The sequence below is a fragment of the Arachis hypogaea genome, chromosome 1 (genome assembly GCF_003086295.3).
Source record: "Arachis hypogaea cultivar Tifrunner chromosome 1, arahy.Tifrunner.gnm2.J5K5, whole genome shotgun sequence".
In the NCBI taxonomy this organism is placed as follows: Eukaryota; Viridiplantae; Streptophyta; class Magnoliopsida; order Fabales; family Fabaceae; genus Arachis; species Arachis hypogaea.
This window is the reverse complement of record NC_092036.1, coordinates 56,176,325-56,200,986: the sequence shown is the minus strand read 5'-3', so window position 1 is coordinate 56,200,986 and position 24,662 is coordinate 56,176,325. Positions and strand designations below refer to the sequence as shown.

General features: G+C 38.5%; 1 non-coding gene across 1 annotated transcript; it reads left to right on the top strand.

The window, feature by feature from the left end:
* Nucleotides 1-21,462: 21,462 nt before the first annotated feature.
* LOC112715353 (small nucleolar RNA R71) lies at nucleotides 21,463-21,570 on the top strand. The gene has a single exon (XR_003159637.1). It is a non-coding gene; the product is annotated as a small nucleolar RNA R71 (small nucleolar RNA).
* Nucleotides 21,571-24,662: the final 3,092 nt, after the last annotated feature.

Genomic DNA, 24,662 nt, shown 5'->3' with positions numbered 1-24,662 from the left:
GAAATCCCTGAGATACCTCAAGGGATGCATTTTCCTCCGCACAACTATTGGGAACAACTCAACACTTCTCTACGAGATTTGAGTTCCAATATGGAGCAACTATGGATGGAGCACCAAGAGCATTCCATCATCCTCCATGAAATTAAAGAAGACCAAAGTGCCATGAGGGAAGAACAACAAAGGCAAGGAAGAGACATTGAGGAGCTCAAGCACTCCATAGGATATTCAAGAAGGAGAACTAGCCGCCATCACTAAGGTAGACCCGTTCTTTAATTTCCTTGTTATTTGTTTTTCTATTTTTCAATTTTTTATGCTTTATGTTTGTCTATGTTTGTATCTCTATTACATGATCATTAGTGTCTATTTTCTATGCCTTGAAGCTATGAATGTCCCATAAATCCTTCACCTTTCTTAAATAAAAAATGTTCCTAATTACAAAAGAACAAGAAGTACATGGATTTCGACTTTTATCTTGAAATTAGTCTAATTATTTTGATGTGGTGGCAATACTTTTTGTTTTCTGAATGAATGCTTGAACATTGCATATTTTTTATAGTGAAGTTTATGAATGTTAAATTTGTTGGCTCTTAAAAAAATGATGAAAAAAAAAGAGAAATGTTATTGATGATCTGAAAAATTATAAAATTGATTCTTGAAACAAGAAAAAGCAGTGAATAACAAAGCTTGCGAAAAAAAAAGTGGCGAAAAAAAAGCAAGCAGAAAAATCCAATAGCCCTTAAAACCAAAAGGCAAGGGTAAAAAGGATCCAAGGCTTTGAGCATTAATGGATAGGAGGGCCCAAAGGAACAAAATCTTGGCATAAGCGGCTAAATCAAGCTGTCTCTAACCATGTGCTTGTGGCATGAAGGTCCATGTGAAAAGCTTGAGATTGAGTGGTTAAAGTCGTGATCCAAAGCAAAAGAGTGTGCTTAAGAACTCTGGACACCTCTAACTGAGGACTTTAGCAAAGCTGAGTCATAATCTAAAAAGGTTCACCCAGTTATGTGTCTGTCGCGTTCATGTATCCGGTGGTAATACTGGAGAACAAAGTGCTTAGAGTCACGGCCAAGACTCATAAAGTAGATGTGTTCAAGAATTAACATACTGAACTAGGAGAAGAAATAACACTATCTTAATTCTGAGTTCCTATAGATGCCAATCATTCTAAATTTCAAAGGATAAAGTGGGATGCCAAAACTGTTCAGAGGCAAAAAGCTACTAGCCCCGCTCATCTAATTGGGACTAAGTTTCATTGATATTTCGAGATTTATTGTATATTCTCTTCTTTTTATCCTATTTTGTTTTTAGTTGCTTGGGGACAAGCAACAATTTAAGTTTGGTGTTGTGATGAGCGGATAATTTATATGCTTTTTAGCATTGTTTTTAGGTAGTTTTTAATATGTTTTAGTTACTTTTTAGTATATTTTTATTATTTTTTATGCAAAAATAACATTTCTGGACTTTACAATGAGTTTGTGTGTTTTTCTGTGATTTTAGATATTTTCTGGCTGAAATTGAGGGACCTGAGCAAAAATCTTATTCAGAGGCTGAGAAAGGACTGAAGATGCTGTTGGATTCTGACCTCCTTGCACTCGAAGTGGATTTTTTGGAGCTTCAGAAGCCCAATTGGTGCGCTATCAGTTTAGTTGGAAAGTAGATATCTTGGGCTTTCTAGCAATGTATAATACTTTATACCTTATTCGAGATTTTATGGCCCAAACTGGTGTCCAAACGCCCACCAGAGGCCCTTTTCTACGTAAAACGCCAGAACTAGCACCAAAACTGGAGTTAAACACCCAAACTAGCACCAAAACTGGCGTTTAAACTCCAAAAAGAGTCTATGCACGTGAAAGCTTCATTGCTCAGGCCAAACACACACCAAGTGGGCCTCGAAAGTGGATTTCTGCACTATCTACACTTAGTTACTCATTTTCTGTAAACCTAGTTTACTAGTTTAGTATAAATAGCACTTTTTATTATTGTATTCATATCTTTAGATCATTTTTGAGACTATCTTTGGATCACTTTTGATCTCTTGATCACGTTTAGGGGGCTAGCCATTCGGCCATGCTTGAACCTTTATCACTTATGTAGTTTCAACGGTGGAGTTTCTACACCTCATAGATTAAGGTGTGGAGCTTTGCTGTTCTTCATGAATTAATGCAAAGTACTACTATTTTTCTATTCAATTCATGCTTATTCTTGTTCTAAGATATTCATTCGCACCTCAACATGATGAATGTGATGATCAAGTGACACTCATCACCATTTTCACTTATGAACGCGTGCCTAACAGCCACTTCCGTTCTACATGAAAACAAGCTTGAATGTATATCTCTTGCCTTCATGGTCCACGATGCATGATTGCCTCTCCTGACAACAGAGCCTTCCATTTCGTGAGATCAGAGTCTTCGTGATATAAGCTAGAATCAATTGGCAGCATTCTTGAGATCTAAAAAGTCTAAACCTTGTCTGTGGTATTCCGAGTAGGATCTGGGATGGGATGACTGTGACGAGCTTCAAACTCATGACTGTTAGGCACAATGACAGTGTGCAAAAGGATCAATGGATCTTATTCCGACACGATCGAGAACCGACAGATGATTAGCCCTACGTAACCCGTAGCCGGACCATTTTCACTGAGAGGGCAGACGGTAGCCATTGACAACGGTGATCCCCAACATATAGCTTGCCATGGAAGGGAGTACGCATGATTGGATAAGGACAATAGGAAAGCAGAGGCTCAGAGGGAACAAAGCATCTCCATACGCTTATCTGAAATTCTCACTAATGAATTGCATAAGTATTTCTATCCTATTTTATGTTTTATTTCTCTTTTCATTATCAAAACCTTATAACCATTTGAATCTATCTGACTGAGATTTACAAGATGACCATAGCTTGCTTCAAGCCGACAATCTCCATGGGATCGACCCTTACTCACGTAAGGTATTACTTGGACGACCTAGTGCACTTGCTGGTCAGCTGCGCGGAGTTGTGAGAAAAGTGTGAACTCACTATTTCGTGTACTAGCGTGCCACTTGAAGAGTTGGACATGGCATGCTAAGCCAAAATTGGAGCTAGGAGTGGCATGCTAATGAAGCACCAGTCACACGCTAGCCACTGAAGGTCACGTTTGTTGAGTTTTTTTTCCTCCAATTGTAATTTTCTTTTCTTTTTGTATTTTTTTAATTTGAGTAGTAGGAGCAGTATAAATAACCCCTGGAAGTACTGACAAAGGGGTTGATTATTGGGGGATTGCATAGTAGTTTTGTAAAAGTAATATTTAGATTTATTTTCACATCATCTCTCCCATCTCATGTACTTTCTCTAAGCTATGAGTAGCTAAATTCCCTCTCATTGAGAGAGGGAGCTCTGTTGTACTTGATGGATTAATGATAGTGAATTTCTTCTTCTTTTCATCTTCTCTTTGATTTGCTAGAAGGAATTTCATTCTAAAGCTAGTGTTCAATCATCTTGGAAAAGAGGTTGAATGTAAAATAGGTTTCATGGGAACCTTGGAAAAGGAAACATAGAACCATGCTTGAAATCCCTTCTCACATATGAGTAGATCTGGGTTTTGGAGATTGGATATGGTGACATATAATCCACCCTCTATTCTAGATCTACAAAGATATGTGGTATAATCAGGGACTAAGCATATCTCTCTTCATGAGCAATTAGACCAAGGAATTGGTTGATTATCAAGATTTGAGAGATTGAGTCACCAAGGAATTGGGGCTCAATCAATCATGATTGTCAAGAGGTCAATGCGTTGCATGATTGAAGATGAGATGAGCTAGATTTGATCCAAAGAGAACAATATCTCCCAATCTCAATGAGTTCCCCTATTCTTATTTTCCACATTTTTTATAGCTTTTCTTTACAATTCTGTTAATCCCCATTCCCATTTACAAGTAAGTCATTTATGATTTTGCTCTTTACATTACTGCCATTTTTCTTTATGCACTTTACTACTTCTCTTTACTTTTGAGTCATTTACTATCCTGTTCAATTACAATTCTACAATCGTACTCTATATTGCTCAGTTTGACTAATTCACCAATTGATTAAAATTGCTCAAATCTACCAATATATGTGGATACGATCCCACTCCACTGTGGGTTATTACTTGATGATAATTTTGGTGTGCTTTCCAAAAGAACGGGTTCATAATCAAAATTTTAGAGGGCGTGAATTCCGGTAATCAAGGTTTATGGCGCCGTTGCCGGGGATTGGTTTGAATTTGACAATTACTAAATTGATTGGGGAGCTAAATTAAGCATTTTAATTACCTTGTTAATTCCTTTTCAGTTTCTTTTCTCTTCTTTCTTATTCTGTTTTGTTTTTGCTTTAATAATTTTTTTTACTCACTGTTCATATTTCCAGTCTTCTTACTGCCATATTAACTGTTTGATCAATTGCATCAACCAAGCTAACCACTAACTTCAATAAGAATTTTCACTTTACTTGTCCTCTACTGGCTATTTGTTGAATGTATGACAGGTAGAAGGGGAGAAATTTCATCCTTCTTCAACAGTGAACCTGAGAGGATCTTCCTTAAATTAAGGAGGGAAGCAAGAGGCAAAGGAATAGTTGGAGAGGAAGTAGTGGAGGAAGATATGGGAGCTACTATGGAGGAAGAGGTGCATAACCATGTTGGAGAGGAAGTTGGCAATCATGTTGGGCAAGAGAGGGGAGTCTTAGGCTCCTACATCAACCCAAATCCAGGAAACTATGGCAGCAGCATTCTGAAGCCAACAATCCATGCAAATAACTTTGAGTTGAAACCTCAACTCATCACACTGGTCCAGAATAATTGTTCATATGGAAGGGGTGCCCAAGAGGACCCAAACCAACATTTCACTACATTCTTGAGGATATGTGACACTGTGAAATCCAATGGTGTACACCCTGACACCTACAAGCTACTCTTGTTCCCTTTCTCGCTCAGAGATAAGGCAGTAAAGTGGTTAGAGGCATTCCCCAAGGAGAGCTTGACCACTTGGGAGGAGGTTGTGAATAAATTTCTAGTAAGATTCTACCATCTACAGAGAGTCAATAGGTTGAGAACTGAGGTGCAAACCTTCAGGCAGCAAGATGGTGAAACACTTTATGAGGCCTGGGAGAGGTTCAAAGACTTGACAAGGAAGTGCCCTCTGGATATGTTTAACGAATGGGTTAAACTACACATCTTCTATGGAGGACTATCATATGAAGCAAAGAAAGCTGTGGACCACTCTTCAGGGGGTTCACTCAACAAGAAGAAAACTATTGAAGAGGCCATAGATGTTATTGAGACTGTAGCTGAAAATGAGCACTTCTATGCTTCAGAAAGAGCTCAAAAGAAAGGAGTGCTGGAACTCAACTCTATGGATGCCTTGTTAGCACAAAACAAGGCAATTGCAACACAATTAGAAGCCTTAACAAAGAAGGTGGAAGCAAGCCAAGTCTTATTTGTCCAAGCTCAAGCACTACCATAAGAAGAAGTTGCACCTGAAGCTGAATGTGAATGGTAGCAGGCAAACTATGTGAACAATCCTTCTAGACCACCATATGATTCAAGCCCAAAAACATACAACCCAGGTTGGAAGAACCACCCAAATTTTGGGTGCGAAAATCAACAAGACAACAAACCATACCACTCCAATCATCACAACAACCACAACCCCAACCACCAATCAAGCAACAACAGACCCTACCACAACTCACAAAACACACCATATCACCCCACACAGCAAACATACAACAGCCACAACCAAGATACATTAATCCCCACCATGCAACCATGTGAAACCAGCAACAGTTTCTCAAAATTAAAGGCAGCCATAGCACAATTGTCAACACAACTGACAGGAACTATCTCCACTATTCTGAAGAGACAGCTGCAAGCTGACAGAAAGATAGATACTAACCAAGAAGAGGTCAGATCCAACATAAAGAATCAAGGGGTAGCAATTTCAAAGTTGGAGGCACAATTAGGGAGCTTGTCTAAGCAAATACCCATGTCCACACACACCTTTCCTAGTGACACCATGGCTAACCCAATGGGAGAGTGCAAGGCCATAACAGTAAAAAGTGGAAATATTGTAGAAGAAACACCCCAAAGTCAAAGCCACCAAGAAGAAGAAGTTGCAAGGGAACCTGAAACTAAGAAGGAAGAAGAGACCCTTGCATCATCCCCGCCAAAGAAAGTCCTGAAGCTTTATATGCCAAAGGTGCCCTACCCATAAAGACTGAGGAAGGATGGAAAAGACAGTCAGTTCTCTAGATTCCTAGAAATCTTTAAGAAGCTCCAGATCAATAGACCCTTTGCTGAGGCATTAGAACAAATGCCATTCTATGCCAAGTTCTTAAAGGAACTTATGACAAGAAAAAAAACTGGGGTGAGAAAGAAACTGTGGTACTTACTGAAGAATGCAGTGCTATAATACAAAAGATTAAAGAGTGCAGTGCTATAATACAAAAGACTGAAGAGTGCAGTGCTATAATACAAAAGAAGCTCCCCCAGAAATTAAAAGATTCTGGGAGCTTCCAAATCCCCTGTATCATTGGGGATATAAACATTAAGAAGGCATTATGTGATCTCGGAGCAAGCATAAACCTCATGTCTTTGGTCATGATGAAAAGAATGAGAATAGAGAAAGCCAAGCCAACAAGAATGGCACTCCAATTGGCTGACATAACGTTTAAATTCCCCCATGGTGTGGTGGAAGATCTATTGGTGAAGGTGGGAGAATTCATCTTCCCAGCTGATTTGGTTGACATGGAGGAAGAAGCCAACACATCAATCATCTTAGGAAGGCCATTCTTAGCTACTGCTGGAGCCATAATTGATGTTCAAAAAAGGGAGCTAGTCTTGAGATTACATGAAGAGAAGATGGTTTTCAATGTCTTCAAGGCAATGAGCTACCCCAAGGAAGCCATTAATGAATGCATGATCGTGGATACCATTGAAAACTTGGTTCAAGGAGTCCTAGAGGAAGAACAATGTGAAGAAATCCAGGAGCAAGATCAACAAGTCTCCTGTGGTGAGCTACTACTGGAGGTATGGACAAATCAGTCATGATAGACAGGCCAAGCAAGATGGACTTGGAGGCACCAAAATTGGAACTAATGATTCTACCCCCAAGTTTGAAATATGCTTATTTGGGTGATAACAACACATACCCGGTAATCATTAACTGAAACCTGAAAGAGGAACAAGAAGCGGAGTTAATCCAAGTGCTGAAAGAATATAAGGATGCTATAGGTTGGAAACTTGCGGATCTAAAGAGAATTAGTCCTTCAATGTGCATGCATAAGATCCTACTTGAGGAAGGTGCAAAGCCCTCAAGGCAGCAACAGAGAAGGCTGAACCCAACAATGAATGAGGTAGTCCAAAAGGAGGTGTTGAAACTATGGCAAGCAGGGGTGATTTAACCTATCTCAGACAGTCCTTGGGTAAGCCCTGTCCAAGTGGTTCCTAAGAAAGGATGGATCACTGTTGTACCAAATGAGAAGAATGAACTAATACCTATAAGAACAGTGACCGAATGGCGCATGTGCACTGACTATAAAAAGCTTAATGAAGCCACCCGGAAAGACCACTTTCCCCTACCTTTCATGGGATGCTTGAAAGACTCGCAGGACATGAATATTACTGCTTCCTGGACAGCTATTCTGGCTACAACCAAATAGTTGTAGACCCAAACGATCAGGAGAAAACCTCTTTTACTTGTCCCTATGGAGTTTTTGCTTATAGGAGAACGCCCTTTGGATTGTGCAATGCACTTGCAACATTCCAAAGGTGCATGCTCTCCATTTTTTTAGACATGATTGAGAAGTTCATAGAAGTGTTTATGGATGACTTCTCTGTGTTTGGGGATTCATATTCTGATTGCCTACATCATCTTGCCATGGTGCTAAAGAGATGCCAAGAAACCAACCTGGTTTTAAACTGGGAGAAGTGCCATTTCATGGTAACTGGAGGGGTGGTTCTTGGTCATAAGATATCTAAAAAGGGCATAGAAGTAGACAAGGCAAAGGTGAAAGTAATTGAGAAGTTGCCTCCACCTTGCAATGTCAAGGCAATTAGAAGCTTTTTGGGACATGCTGGGTTCTATAGGAGGTTTATAAAAGATTTTTCAAAGATTGCTAAACCCCTCAGCAACCTACATGTCTCAAATACTCCCTTTGTTTTTGATAGTGAGTGTATGTTAGCCTTTAATGAACTAAAAAATAGACTTTCCTCTGTGGTGCACGAAATTGTGATACACAATGGTGCTAACAACTTGGTCGCACAATTGTAATATCACTTCCTTGTCACAACTTCGCACAACTAACCAACAAGTGCACTCGGTCGTCCAAGTAATACCTTACTGAGTAAGGGTCGATCCTACGGAGATTGTCAGCTTGAAGCAAGCTATGGTCACCTTGTAAATCTCAGTCAGGCAGATTCAAATGGGTTATGGAGTTTTAAAAAAGATAAATAAGACATAAATAAAGATAGAGATACTTATGTAATTCATTGGTGGGAATTTCAGATAAGCGTATGGAGATGCTTCATCCCTCTTGAATCTCTGTTTTCCTACTGCCTTCATCCAATCCTTCATACTCCTTTCCATGGCAAGCTGTATGTTGGGTTTCACTGGCGTCAATGGCTACCTCCCGTCCTCTCAGTGAAAAAGGTCCCCTACGGTTTTCTGCATGGCTAATCAGCTGTTGGTTCTCAATCATGTAGGGATAGGATTTACTATCCTTTTACGTCTGTCACTACACCCTACAGTCGCGAGTTTGAAGCTCGTCACAGTCATCCCTTCCCAGATCCTACTCGGAATACCACAGACAAGGTTTAGACTTTCCAGATCTCAGGAATGGCCACCAATAATTCTAGCTTATACCCCGAAGACTCTGATCTCACGGAATGGAAGGCTCGGTTGTCAGGCAAGGCAACCATGCGTCGTGGACTAGGAATCCAAGAGATACATACTCTAGCTTTCGCGGGTAGAACGGAAGTGTTTGTCAAGCACGCGTTCATAAGTGAGAATGGTGATGAGTGTCCCAGACCATCAATTCATCATGTTGAAGTGCGAATGAATATCTTAGAATAAGAATAAGCATGAATTGGATAGAAGAACAATGTACTTTGCATTTATACTTGAGGAACAGCAGAGCTCCACACATTAATCTATGGTGTGTAGAAACTCCACCGTTAAAAATACATAAGTGATAATGGTCCAGGCATGGCTATAAGGCCAGCCCCCAGAACATGATCAAGAGATCAAAAGATGATCAAAAGATCCCAAGATGAAAATACAATAGTAAAAGGTCCTTTTTATAGTGAAACTAGCTACTAGGGTTTACAGAAATAGGTAAATGATGCAGAAATCCACTTTCGGGCCTACTTGGTGTGTGCTTGAGCTGAGGATAGAGCTTTTCACGTGTAGAGGCTTCTCTTGGAGTTAAACGCCAGCTTTGGTACTAGTTAGGGCGTTTAACTCCAACTTTTATGCCATTTCTGGCGTTTTGACTTCAGAATAGGGCAGAGAAGGGGCGTTTGAACGCAGTTTGCATCGTCAAAACACGAGCAAAGTATAGACTATTATATATTGCTGGAAATCCCTGGATGTCTACTTTCCAACGCAATTAAGAGCACGCCATTTGAAGTTCTGTATCTCCAGAAAATCCACTTCGAGTGCAGGGAGGTCAGAATTCAACAGCATCAGCAGTCCTTTTTCAGCCTCTGAATCAGATTTGTACTCAGGCCCCTCAATTTCAGCCAGAAAATACCTGAAATCACAGAAAAACACACAAACTCATAGTAAAGTCCATAAATGTGAATTTTGCTTAAAAACTAATAAATACATACTAAAAACTAACTAAATCATATTAAAAAATATATAAAAACAATGCCAAAAGCGTATAAATTATCCGCTCATCACAACACCAAACTTAAATTGTTGCTTGTCCCCAAGCAACTGAAAATCAAATAGGATAAAAAGAAGAGAATATACAATGAATCCCACAATATTAATGAAACTTAGTTCTAATTAGATGAGCGGGGCTTGTAGCTTTTTGCTTCCGAACAGTTTTGGCATCTCACTTTCTATTTTGAAATTCAGAATGATTGGCATCCATAGGAACTCAGAATTTTAGATAGTGTTATCGATTCTCCTAGTTCAGTGTGTTGATTCTTGAACACAGCTACTTTATGAGTCTTGGTCGTGACCCTAAGCACTTTGTTTTCCAGTATTACCACCGGATACATAAATGCCACAGACACATAACTGGGTGAATCTTTTCAGATTGTGACTCAGCTTTGCTAAAGTCCCCAGTTAGAGGTGTCCAGAGTTCTTAAGCACAGTCTTTTGCTTTGGATCACGACTTTAACCACTGATGAGAGAACTTTTGCGTGGTCTAGAAATTTGCGGATAAATCCTCGTTGCAAGTATAGTTTCTAAACCTTCAAAAGTCCTTTCATACAAACGTTTTGGTTGTCACAAATAACAAACCCCTTTAAAATTGATAACCGAGTATTTAAACCTCGGGTCGTCTTCTCAAGGAATTGCAGGGCGGTATGTTCTTATTATTGGTTATGGAGATTGTAAATTTGGGGGTTTGAGAAAGTAGTGGTAGGGTTTTTAGAAATTAAGGGAGCAGTATGTTGAATGGCAAGTAACATAAAATAATAATAATAAAATCTCTTGGCAAGGTATGGAGAACTGGAGGTCCTATCCTAGTTATCCTTATCAATTGTGATGAGAATTGGATTCTTCCCCCACCTTATTAACCTCTAACTATAAAGGAAAGTTAAGTGGACAAATTAATTCCAATTTTCAATCAACAATGAGTTTGATAACTCAAGAGTTACCAAGGTCTCAACCAAAGCCAAAAGAAAGAAAATGTGTAAGTTAAATTGAGAGCACTTATAAATAAAGCAAAGCAAAATTAAATCTGAAATTACCTCGAATTGAATTAATAATAGAAGATCAATCTAAACATAAAGAGTTCATAGATTAAATTGAAAAAAATAAGTAAAAATAAAGAACCTGGGATTGAGAGTTACTCCTAAAACTAAGAGAAATCCTAAATCCTAAGAGAGAGAGGAGAGAACCTCTCTCAAAACTAATCTAAATCATGAGAAGTGAATTATGAGAGCCTAATTATGAATACATGCATTCCCCCACTTTATAGCCTCTAATATGTGTGTTCTGGGCTGAAAACTGGGTCAAAGGCAGCCCAGAAGTCACTTCCAGCACTTTCTGGTCCGTACAGGTCGCGGAAAAGTGACGCGGCCGCGCGGGTTGCCTTCCTGCCAGGTCACACGTCCGCGTGACTCACGCGATCGCATTGCCTGGCGTCGGGGCAGCTATAGCAAATTATATATCAAATCGAAGCCCCGGACGTTAGCTTTCCAAGGCAACTGGAACCGTGTCGTTTGGACCTCTATAGTTAAAGTTATCGCTGTTTGAGTACGAAGAGGTCAGGCTGGACAGCTTAGCAGTTTCTCCAACTTCTTGTATTCCTTCCACTTTTGCATGCTTCCTTTCCATCCTCCAAGCCATTCCTACCCTGTAATCTCTGAAATCACTTAACACACATATCAAGGCATCTAATGGTGATAAGAGAGGATTAATATTAGAAATTATAAGTCCAAAGAAGCATGTTTTCAATCAAAGCACATAATTAGGAAGGCAAATGTAAAACCATGCAAATAGTATGAATAAGTGGGTAAAGAGTTAATAAAAACCACTCAATTGAGTACAAGATAACAATAAAATAGTGGTTTATCAACTCCCCACACTTAAAACATTAGCATGTCCTCATGCTAAGCTCAAGAGAGACTATAAAGATGAAGAGGAATGGTAGAATGTATGAAATGCAACCTATCTATATGAATGCAACTACATGCAAAAAAAATGTTTCTACCTACTTGGTTAAAAGTAAATAAGCTCTTCAAGACAAACATAAACCAGATTTCACTAATTCAAATCATACAATAAAAAGCAAGTAAACTTGTAAGAAGACAGCTCATGAAAGTAGGGAACATAGAATCAAGCATTGAACCCTCACTGGTAGTGTGTATCACTCTAATCTCTCAAGTGTATAGGGTTATTCACTCTACTCTTCTCTTGTCATAAAAACAGTTGCGTTGTAGATATAGTCTCTAAACCGACAAGAATCCCTTCGTACAAACGTTTTGGTTGTCACAAGTAACAAACCCCTAAATAAATTGATAACCGAAGTATTTAAACCTCGGGTCGTCTTCTCAAGGAATTGCAGGGAGGTATGTTCTTATTATTGGCTACGGAGATTGTAAATTGGGGGTTTTGAGAATTTAGGCAATGGGCACAAGCATATTTTCAAAGTAATAAAAATAAATAAATAAATGTAAAATAAACTCTTGGCAAGGTATGTGAACTGGAGGTCCTATCCCAGTTATCCTTATCAATTGTAATGAGAATTGGATTTTTCTCCCACTTTGTTAACCTCTAACTATGAAGGTAAGTTAAGTGGATGAATTCCAATTTTCAATTAACAATGAGTTTGATAACTCAAGAGTCACCAATTAATCAACCACAGCCAAGAATGTAAAAAGCTAAATTAAAATTATAAATATCTGAAATACCTTCAATTCATTCAAAGCAGTAAAATCTAACATGGAAAATATTCATAAGTCAATTGGGCAACAGGAAAATCCAAATTATTTATATCAATAAAAGACAGCAATCATCAATCTGAAATATCTCAAATAACATTAATTAAGAAAATCAATCTAAACATGGAACATTGAAAATAAATAAAAATAAAGAACCTGGGATTGAGAGTTACTCCTAAAACTAAGAGAAATCCTAAATCCTAAGAGAGAGAGGAGAAAACCTCTCTCAAAACTAATCTAAATCATAAGAAGTGAATTATGAGAGCCTAATTATGAATACATGCATTCCCCCACTTTATAGCCTCTAATCTGTGTGTTCTGGGCTGAAAACTGGGTCAAAAGCAGCCTAGAAGTCACTTCCAGCGCTTTCTGGTCCGTACAGGTCGCGGGTTGCGTTCCTGCCAGGTCACGCGTCCGCGTGACTCACGCGTTCGCGTCGCCTGGCGTCAGGGCAGCTATAGCAAATTATATATTAAATCGAAGCCCCGGACGTTAGCTTTCCAACGCAACTGGAATCGCGTCGTTTGGACCTCTGTAGCTAAAGTTATCGCTGTTTGAGTGCGAAGAGGTCAGGCTGGACAGCTTAGCAGTTTCTCCAACTTCTTATATTCCTTCCACTTTTGCATGCTTCCTTTCCATCCTCCAAGCCATTCCTGCCCTGTAATCTCTGAAATCACTTAACACACATATCAAGGCATCTAATGGTGATAAGAGAGGGTTAATATTAGAAATTATAAGTCCAAAGAAGCATGTTTTCAATCAAAGCACATAATTAGGAAGGCAAATGTAAAACCATGCAAATAGTATGAATAAGTGGGTAAAGAGTTAATAAAAATCACTCAATTGAGTACAAGATAAACCATAAAATAGTGGTTTATCAACCACTCAGTCTCAAGCTTTTCGCTTGGACCTGCATGCCACAAGCACATGGTTAGGAACAGCTTGATTTAGCCGCTTAGGCCTGGATTTTATTCCTTTAGGCCCTCCTATCCATTAATGCTCAAAGCCTTGGATCCTTTTTACCATTGTCTTTTGGTTTAAAGGGCTATTGGCTTTTTCTGCTTGCTTTTTCTTTTCTCTTTTCTCTTTTTTTTTCGTAAGCTTTCTCGTTCACTACTTTTTCTTGCTTCAAGAATTAATTTCATGATTTTTCAGATGATCAACAACATTTCTCTTTGTTCATCATTCTTTCAAGAGCCAACAATTTTAACATTCATAGACAACAAGATAAAAAATGTGCACTGTTCAAGCATTCATTCAGAGAACAAAAAGTATTGCCACCACATCAAACTAATTAAACTAGTTTCAAGATAAAATTTGAAATCCAAGTACTTCTTGTTCTTTTGTAATTAAGCACATTTTTCATGTAAGAGAGGTGAATGATTCATGGAGTTATTCATAGCTTTAAGACATAGACACTAGACACTAATGATAATGTAGTGAAGACACAAACATAGAGAGAACATACAACATAAAAATCGAAAACAGAAGAATAAATAGACAAGGAGATTAAGGAATGAGTCCACCTTAGTGAGGGTGACGTCTTCCTCTTGAAGGTCCTATGGAGTGCTTGAGCTCCTCAATGTCTCTTTCTTGCCTTTGTTGCTCCATCCTTAGTGCTTTTGGTGCTCCCAATAGTTGTGTGGAGGAAAATATATCCCTTGAGGCATCTCAGGGATTTCTTGATGAGGGAATTCCTCATGCTCTTGTTGAGGTCCATGAGTGGGCTCTATTGTTGTGCAGTCAAATTCTCTACTACTGAGCTATGGACCCTTGAGATGAATCTCTCTATCTTCCATGACTCAGAGGTGGAAGCTTTTGTCTTTCCTTTCCTCTTTCTAGAGGTTTCTCTGGCCTTAGGTGCCATAAATGGCTATGTAAAAATAAAAAGCAATGCCTTTACCACACCAAACTTAAAATGTTTGCTCATCCTCGAGCAAAAGAAGCAGGAAAGATGTAGAAAAAGAAGAAAATGAAGGAGATAGAGGGTGTATAGGATTCGGCCAAGAGGGGAAGAAGGTGTTTGTGATGTGTGAAAATGAAGGGGTGAAGGGAGAGTGGTTTTGAATTTTGAAGGTTGGTGGGGTTTTTGGGGAAGAGTTAAGGAAGTGAGTGGTGAAGGGTATTTGGGGAAGAGATATGGAGGTGATTGGTGAAGGGTATTTGGGAAAGATCATCGTAGAAAGGTGTGAAGAAGAGAGAGAGTGAGTTGAGGTTGGTGGGGATCCTGTGGGGCCCACAGATCCTGAGAGATCAAGGAATTCTCTTCCCAACTCCAATTGGGCATTCAAAAACTCCTTAGAGTGCAATCCTGGCGTTTAAACGCCAGTTTGCTGCCCTGTTCTGGCGTTTAAACGACAACTTTCCTTCCTGTTCTGGCGTCTAAACGCCAGTCTGTTGCCTTGTTCTGGCGTTTAAACGCCAGTCTGGTGTCCTATTCTGGCGTTTAAACGCCCATTTTGCTCCCCTTACTAGCGTTTAAACTCCAGTAAGTCCTTCCTCCAGGGTGTGCTGTTTTCGATGCTATTTTTGATTTTTTTCTTTATTTTTGTAATTGTCTTTGTGACTTCACATGATCATCAACCTAAAGGAAAACAAAATAACATAGATAAAATTAAAATAAGATTGGGTTGCCTCCCAATAAGCACTTCTTTAATGTCAATAGCTTGACAGTGTGCTCTCATGAAGTCTCACAGATGTTCAGAGTATGGTTGAGATCTCTGGTGCATGAAATTGTGATCATCAACAATGGTACCAAAGACTTGGAGCTCTCAAACGTGAGTCACACTTTGTCATAACTTCGCACAACTAACCAGCAAGTGCACTGGGTCGTCCAAGTAATAAACCTTACATGACTAAGGGTTGATCCCACGGAGATTGTTGGTATGAAGCAAGCTATGGTCATCTTGTAAGTCTCAGTCAGGCGGATTCTATTGGTTATGATGGTTTTCGAATATAAGGATAAATAAACATAAAATAAAGATAGAGATACTTATATAAATCATTGGTGGGAATTTCAGATAAGTGTATGGAGATGCTTTGTCCCTTCTGAATCTATGCTTTCCTACTGCCTTCCTTCAATCATTCTTACTCCTTGCTATGGCAAGCTGTATGTAGGGCATCACCGTTGTCAATGGCTACTTCCTATCCTCTCAGTGAAAATGGTCCAAATGCTCTATCACAGCACGGCTAATCATCTGTTGGTTCTCGATCATGTCGGAATATAATCCAGTGATTCTTTTGCGTCAGTCACTACGCCCAACACTCGCGAGTTTGAAGCTCGTCACAGTCATCCCATCTCAAATCCTACTCGAAATACCACAGACAAGGTTTAGACTTTCCAGATCTTAGGAATGGCCGCCAATAATTCTAGCTTATACCACGAAGACTCTGATTAAGGAATCCAAGAGATATGCGCTCTAGCTCTCGCTTGTAGAACGGAAGTGGTTATCAGGCACGCGTTCATAAGGATGGATGATGATGAGTGTCATGGATCATCACATCCATCAGGTTGAAGTACGAGTGATATCTTAGAACAAGAATAAGCTTGAATTGAATAGAAGAACAATAGTAATTGTATTAATTCTCGAGGTACAGCAGAGCTCCACACCTTAATCTATGGTGTGTAGAAACTCCACCGTTGAAAATACATAAGTGATACAGGTCCAGGCATGGCTATGAGACCAGCCCCCAAAATGTGATCAAAGGATCAAAAGATAATCCAGAGATGGTCAAAAGATCCAGAGATAAGAATAAATAGTAAAAAGTCCTACTTATACTAGACTAGCTACTAGGGTTTACAGAAATAAGTCTAAGTACAAAAATCCACTTTCGGGGCCTACTTTGGTGTGTGCTTGGGCCGAGCTTGAGCTTTACACGTGCAGAGGCTTCTCTTGGGGTTAAACGCCAAGTTGTAACATGTTTTTGGCATTTAACTCTGGTTTATGACGTGTTTCTGGCGTTTTACTCAGAATGCATAATAGAATTGGCGTTGAACACCAGTTTGCGTCATCTAAGCTCGAACAAAATATGGATGATTATATATTGCTAGAAAGCCCTGGATGGCTACTTTCCAACGCAGTTAAGAGCGCCCCATTTGGAGTTCTGTAACTCCAGAAAATCCACTTCGAGTGCAGGGAGGTCAGAATCCAACAGCATTAGCAGTCCTTTTTCAGCCTGAATCAGATTTTTGCTCAGGTCCCTCAATTTCAGCCAGAAAATACCTGAAATAACAGAAAAACATACAAACTCATAGTAAAGTCCAGAAATGTGAATTTTGCATCAAAACTAATAAAAATATCCCTAAAAGTAGTTAGATCCTACTAAAAACTACCTGAAAACAATGCCAAAAAGCGTATAAATTATCCGCTCATCACAACACCAAACTTAAATTGTTGCTTGTCCCCAAGCAACTGAAAATTAATTAGGATAAAAAGAAGAGAATATACTATAAATCCCAAAATATAAATGAATATTAGTTTTAATTAGATGAGCGGGACTTGTAGCTTTTTGCTTCTGAACAGTTTTGGCATCTCACTTTATCCTTTGAAGTTTAGAATGATTGGCATCTCTAGGAATTCAGAGTTCAGATAGTGTTATTGATTCTCCTAGTTTAGTATGTTGATTCTTGAACACAGCTACTTTATGAGTCTTGACCATGGCCCTAAGCACTTTTTTTTCCAGTATTACCACCGGATACATAAATGCCACAGACACATGACTGGGTGAACCTTTTCAGATTGTGACTTAGCTTTGCTAAAGTCCCCAGTTAGAGGTGTCCAGAGCTCTTAAGCACACTCTTTTTGCTTTGGATCACAACTTTAACCACTCAGTCTCAAGCTTTTCACTTGGACCTGCATGCCACAAGCACATGGTTAGGGACAGCTTGATTTAGCCGCTTAGGCCTGGATTTATTTCCTTGGGCCCTCCTATCCATTGATGCTCAAAGCCTTGGATCCTTTTTACCCTTGCCTTTTGGTTTTAAGGGCTATTGGCTTTTTCTGCTTGCTTTTTTTTTCTTTTATATTTTTTTCGCCACTTTTTTTTCACTGCTTTTTCTTACTTCAAGAATCAATTTTTTTATTTTTCAGATCATCAATAACATTTCTCTTTTTTATCATTCTTTCAAGAGCCAACAATTTTAACATTCATAAACAACAAGATAAAAAATATGCACTGTTTAAGCATTCATTCAGAAAATAAAAAGTATTGTCACCACATCAATATAAATAAACTAATTTCAAGGATGAATTCGAAACTCATGTACTTCTTGTTCTTTTGTATTAAAAACATTTTTCATTTAAGAAAGGTGAAGGATTCATGGAATTATTCATAGACTTAAGACATAGACACTAGACACTAATGATCATGAAATAAAGACACAAACATAGACAAACATGAAGCTCAAAAACCAAAAAACAGAGAGATAAGAACAAGGAAGTTAAGGAATGAGTCCACCTTAGTGATGGTGGCACCTTCTTCTTGAAGGACCAATGGTGTTCTTTGATCTTCTCTAATTTCATTGAGAATGATGGAGTGTTCTTGGTGTTCCACCCTTAATTGGTTCATGTCATGACTCAATCCTTCTAGAGAAGTGTTGAGTTGTTCCCAATAGTTGTTTGGAGGAAAATGCATCCCTTGAGGCATCTCAGGGATTTCTTGATGATGAGCTTCCTCATGCGTCTCTTGAGATCCATGAATGGATTCTCTTGTTTGCTCCATCCTTTTCTTAGTGATGGGCTTGTCCTCTTCAATGAGGATGTCTCCTTCTATGACAACTCCAACCATCCTCTAGCCACAGGCTTAAGGTCCAGTCTTCTCAATTGAACCGGCTTGCCTTTTGAGTCTCTTTTCCATTGAACTCCTTCCATACATATGTCCATGAGGACTTGGTCCAACCTTTGATCAAAGTTGACCCTTCTAGTGTAGAGGCGTGCATCTTCTTGCATCATAGGCAAGTTGAATGCCAACCTTACATTTTCCAGACTAAAATCTAAGTATTTCCCCCGAACCATTGTAAGATAATTCTTTGGATTCGGGTTCATACTTTGATCATGATTCCTAGTGATCCATGCATTGGCATAGAACTCTTGAACCATTAAGATTCTGACTTGTTGAATGGGGTTAGTAAGAACTTCCCAACCTCTTCTTTGGATCTCATGTCGGATCTCCGGATACTCATTTTTCTTGAGCATGAAAGGGACCTCAAGGATCACCTTCTTTTTGGCCACAACTTCATAAAAGTGGTCTTAATGGGCTTTTGAGATGAATCTCTCCATCTCCCATGACTCAGAAGTGGAAGCAATTGTCTTCCCTTTCCTCTTTTTTGAGGTTTCTCTGGCCTTAGGTGCCATCAATGGTTATGGAAAAACAAAAAAGCTATGCTTTTACCACACGAAACTTAGAATGTTGCTCGCCCTCGAGCAAAAGAAGAGAGAATAGAAGAAGAAGAAGAAGAAGATATGAAAGAGAGGGAGAGAGGTGTATGTTTCGGCCAAGGGGTAGAAGAGAGGGTAGTGTTGTGTGATAATGAAGAAGGATGGAAGGGTTTATATAGTGGAGGGAGAGGGGTTTATGGTTCGGTCATGTAGGGTGGGTTTGGGTGGGAAAGAGATTTTGATTTGGAAGGTAGGTGGGGTTTATGGGGAAGAGTGGATGGATGTGATTGGTGAAGGGGTAATGAGGAAGAGAGATTGAGGTGATTGGTGAAGGGTATAGTTTTATTGGATTGTGTGAAAAAGAGAGAAGTAGTGTAGGTGGGGATCCTGTGGGGTCCACAGATCTTGAGGTGTCAAGAATTTCTCATCCCTACACCTTTTAGGCATGTAAAATGCCCTCTGTATGCAATCCTGGCATTTGACGCCAGGTTGATGCTTGTTTCTGGCGTTAAACGCTAGACAGATGCTTGTTTCTGGCATTTAAACGCCAGACATCTCTTCCTCTAGGGTGTGCTTTTTCTTCTGCTATTTTTATTCTATTTTTAATTTTTGTAATTTTTTTGTGACTTCACATGATCATAAACCTAATAAAACATAAAAGAATAATAGAAATATAGGTAAATAAAAATTGGGTTGCCTCCCAATAAGCGCTTCTTTAATGTCAATAGCTTGATAGTGAGCTCTCATGGAGCCTCACAGATGTTCAGAGCATTGTTGGAACCTCCCAACACCAAACTTAGAGTTTGAATGTGGGGGTTCAACACCAAACATAGAGTTTGGTTGTGGCCTCCCAACACCAAACTTAGAGTTTGATTGTGGGGGCTTTGTTTGACTTTGTATTGAGAGAAGCTTATCGTGCCTCTTTTTCATGGTTGTAGAGAAAGATCCTTGAGCTTTAAACACAAGGTAGTCCCCATTCAATTGAAGGACTAACTCTCCTCTGTCAACATCAATCACAACTCCTGCTGTGGCTAGGAAGGGTCTTCCAAGGATGATGCATTCATCCTCATCCTTCCCAGTGTCTAAGATTATGAAATCAACAGGGATGTAAAGGCCTTTAACCTTCACTAACATATCCTCTACCAATCCATAAGCTTGTTGTATTAACTTGTCGGCCATCTCTAATGAGATTCTTGCAGCTTGTACCTCAAAGATCCCCAGTTTCTCCATTACAGAGAGTGGCATAAGATTTATACTTGACCTCAGGTCATATAGAGCCTTCTCAAAGTTCATGGTGCCTATGGTACAGGGTATTAAGAATTTACCAGGATCTTGTTTCTTTTGAAGTAAATTATGCTGAACCCATGTATTTAGTTCACTAATGAGAAAGGGAGGTTCATCTTCCCAAGTCTCATTACCAAACAACTTGGCATCCAGCTTCATGATGGCTCCTAGATATTGTGCAACTTGCTTTTCAGTTACATCTTCATCTTCTTCAGAGGAAGAATAGTTCTCAGAGCTCATAAATTGTAGAAAGAAGTTTAATGGAATCTCTATGGTCTCTATATGAGCCTCAGATTCTTTTAGGTCCTCAATAGGGAACTCCTTTCTGTCTGAGAGACGTCCCATGAGGTCTTCTTCATTGGGATTCATGTCCTCCCCTTCCTCTTTGGATTCGGCCATCTTGATAATATCAATGGCCTTGCACTCTCTTTTTGAATTCTCTTCTATATTGCTTGGGAGAGTACTAGGAAGAGTTTCAGTGATTTTCTTACTCAGCTGACCCACTTGTGCCTCCAAGTTTCTAATGGAGGACCTTGTTTCACTCATGAAACTTAAAATGGCCTTAGATAGCTCAGAGACTATATTTGCTAAGCTAGAGGGGCTCTGCTCAGAATTCTCTGTCTATTGCTGAGAAGATGATGGAAAAGGCTTACTATTGCTAAACCTGTTTCTTCCACCATTATTAAAGCCTTGTTGGGGCTTTTGTTGATCCTTCCATGAGAAATTTGGATGATTTCTCCATGAGGGATTATAGGTGTTTCCATAGGCTTCACCCATGTAATTCACCTCTGCCATTGCATGGTTCTCAGGATCATAAGCTTCTTCTTCAAAAGATGCCTCTTTAGTACTGTTGGATGCATTTTGCCATCCATTCAAACTCTGAGAAATCATGTTGACTTGTTGAGTCAACATTTTGTTCTGAGCCAATATGGCATTCAGAGCATCAATTTCAAAAACTCCCTTCCTCTGAGGCATCCCATTACTCACAGGGTTTCTCTCAGAGGTGTACATGAATTGGTTATTTGTAACCATGTCAATGAGTTCTTGAGCTTCTACAGGCGTTTTCTTTAGGTGAATGGATCCACCTATAGAATGGTCCAGTGACATCTTAGAGAACTTAGATAGACCATCATAGAATATATCCAAAATAGTCCATTCTGAAAGCATGTCAGAAGGACACTTTTTGGTCAACTGCTTGTATCTTTCCCAAGCTTCATAGAGGGATTCACCATCTTTTTGCCTGAAGATTTGAACATCTACTCTAAGCTTGCTTAGCTTTTGAGGAGGAAAGAACTTGGCCAAGAAGGCCGTGACCAGCTTATGCCAAGAGTCCAGGCTATCTTTAGGTTGTGAGTCCAACCATGTTCTAGCTTTGTCTCTTACAGCAAAAGGGAAAAGCATGAGCCTGTAGACTTTAGGATCTACTCTATTAGTCTTAATAGTATCACAGATCTGCAAGAACTCAGTTAAAAACTGATAGGGATCTTCTGATGGAAGTCCATGAAACTTGCAGTTCTATTGCATTAGAGCAACTAGTTGGGGCTTCAGCTCAAAATTGTTTGCTCCAATGGCAGGGATTGAGATGCTTCTTCCATAAAAATTGGAAGTAGGTGTAGTATAATCACCAAGCATCCTCCTTGCGCCTCCACCATTGTTATTGGGTTCGGCCATGTCTCTTTCTTTTTCAAGATTCTCCGTAAGATTTTCTCCGGATTGTTGTGCTTTAGCTTCTCTTAGCTTCTTCTTCAGAGTCCTTTCAGGTTCAGGATCTGCTTCAACAAGAATGTCCTTGTCCTTTCTTCTGCTCATATGAAAAAGAAGAGAACAGAAAAGGAAGAGGAATCCTCTATGTCACAGTATAGGGATTCCTTTATGTGAGTAGAAGAAGAAAAGAATAGAAGAAGGAGGAGAAAAATTTGAACATAGAGGAGAAGAGAGGGTTCGAATTTTTAGATGAAGAGAAGAGTTAGTAAGTGAATAAATAAATAGAAAGAGATGAGAGGGAGAGAATTTCGTGTTTTTGAAAAAAAGTTTAGTGATTTTCGAAAATTAAGAGAAGAAATCAAATTAAAATTAAAATTTGAAACAATTAGTTAATTAAAAGAATTTTGAAAAAGGGTGAGGAATTTTCAAAAATTAGAAAGAGAAAAGTAGTTAGGTGGTTTTGAAAAAGATAAGAAACAAACAAAAAGTCAATTAGTTAATTGAAAAAGATTTGAAAATCAATTTTGAAAAGATAAGAAGTTAGAAAAGATTTTTGAAATTGATTTTGAAAAAAAGATATGATTGATATTTGTTTTGAAAAAGATTTGAAAAGGAAATTAAAAAGATTTGATTTTTAAAATTAAAATTGATTACTTGTCTAACAAGAAACTAAAAGATATGATTCTAGAATTTAAAGATTGAACATTTCTTAACAAGAAAGTAACAAACTTCAAATTTTTGAATCAATCACATTAATTGTTAGTAAAGTTTTTTGGAAATTTGAAATAAAGATAAGAAAAAGATTTTGAAAATCAATTTCAAAAAATTTTCAAAAATATAAAAGAAAAATGAAAAATATTTGAATTTTGAAAAAGTTTTGAAAAGATAAGATTTTTAAAAATGAAATCTTGACTTGACTAACAAGAAACAACTTATTTTAAATTTTTTTGACTAAGTCAACCCAAAGATTTCGAAAATTATGAGTAAAAACAAGGAAAACATATTTTTTATTTTTGAATTTTTAATGAGGAGAGAGAAAAACACAAATATGACCCAAAACATGAAAATTTTGGATCAAAACCAATGATGCATGCAAGAACACTATAAATGTCAAGATGAACATGAAGAACACTTTGAAGATCAAGATGAACATCAAGACTTATTTTTGAAAAATTTTCAAGACAAGAAAAACATGCATATCAAAAATTCAAAAAACAAAAAATGCATATCAAAAACAACAAAAAACAAAAAATATGAAGATCAAACAAGAAGACTTACCAAGAACAACTTGAAGATCATGAAGAACACATGCATGAATTTTCGAATTTTTTTTTTTGAAAATTAAAAAGATGCAATTGACACCAAACTTAAAACTTGACTCTAGACTCAAACAAGAAACAAAAACTATTTTTTTGATTTTATGATTTTATGATTTTTTTTTTGTATTTTTCGAAAATTATATATTTTAAAAAACAAAAACAAAAAAAAATTTGTTTTGAAAGATTTTTGAAAACCTTTTTGAAAAAAAAAATTACCTAATCTGAGCAACAAGATGAACCGTCAGTTGTCCAAACTCGAACAATCTCCGGCAACGATGGTACCAAAGACTTGGAGCTCTCAAACATGAATCACACTTTGTCACAACTTCGCACAACTAACCAGCAAGTGCATTGGGTCGTCCAAGTAATAAACCTTACGTGAGTAAGGGTCGATCCCACAGAGATTGTTGGTATGAAGCAAGCTATGGTCATCTTGTAAATCTCAGTCAGGCGAATTCTAATGGTTATGATGGTTTTCGAATATAAGGATAAATAAACAGAAAATAAAGATAGAGATACTTATGTAAATCATTGGTGGGAATTTCAGATAAGTGTATGGAGATGCTTTGTCCCTTCTGAATCTCTGCTTTCATACTGCCTTCCTCCAATCATTCTTACTCCTTTCTATGGCAAGCTGTATGTAGGGCGTCACCGTTGTTAATGGCTACTTCCCATCTTCTCAGTGAAAATGGTCCAAATGCTCTGTCACAGCACGGCTAATCATCTGTCGGTTCTCGATCTTGTCGGAATAGAATCCAGTGATTCTTTTACGTCTGTCACTACACCCAACACTCGCGAGTTTGAAGCTCGTCACAGTCATCCCATCTCAGATCCTACTCGGAATACCACAGACAAGGTTTAAATTTCTGGATCTTAAGAATGGCCGCCAATAATTCTAGCTTATACCACGAAGACTCTAATTAAGGAATCCAAGAGATACGCGCTCTAGCTCTCGCTTGTTGAACGGAAGTGGTTGTCAGGCATGCGTTCATAAGGATGGATGATGATGAGTGTCACGGGTCATCACATCCATCAGGTTGAAGTACGAGTGATATCTTAGAACAAGAATAAGCTTGAATTGAATAGAAGAACAATAGTGATGTCATTAATTCTCAAGGTACAGCAAAGCTCCACACCTTAATCTATGGTGTGTAGAAACTCCACCGTTGAAAATACATAAGTGATACAGGTCCAGGCATGGCCGTGAGGCCAGCCCCCAAAATGTGATCAAAGGATCAAAAGATAATCCAAAGATGGTCAAAAGATCCAGAGATAAGAATACAATAGTAAAAAGTCCTACTTATACTAGACTAGCTACTAGAGTTTACAGAAGTAAAT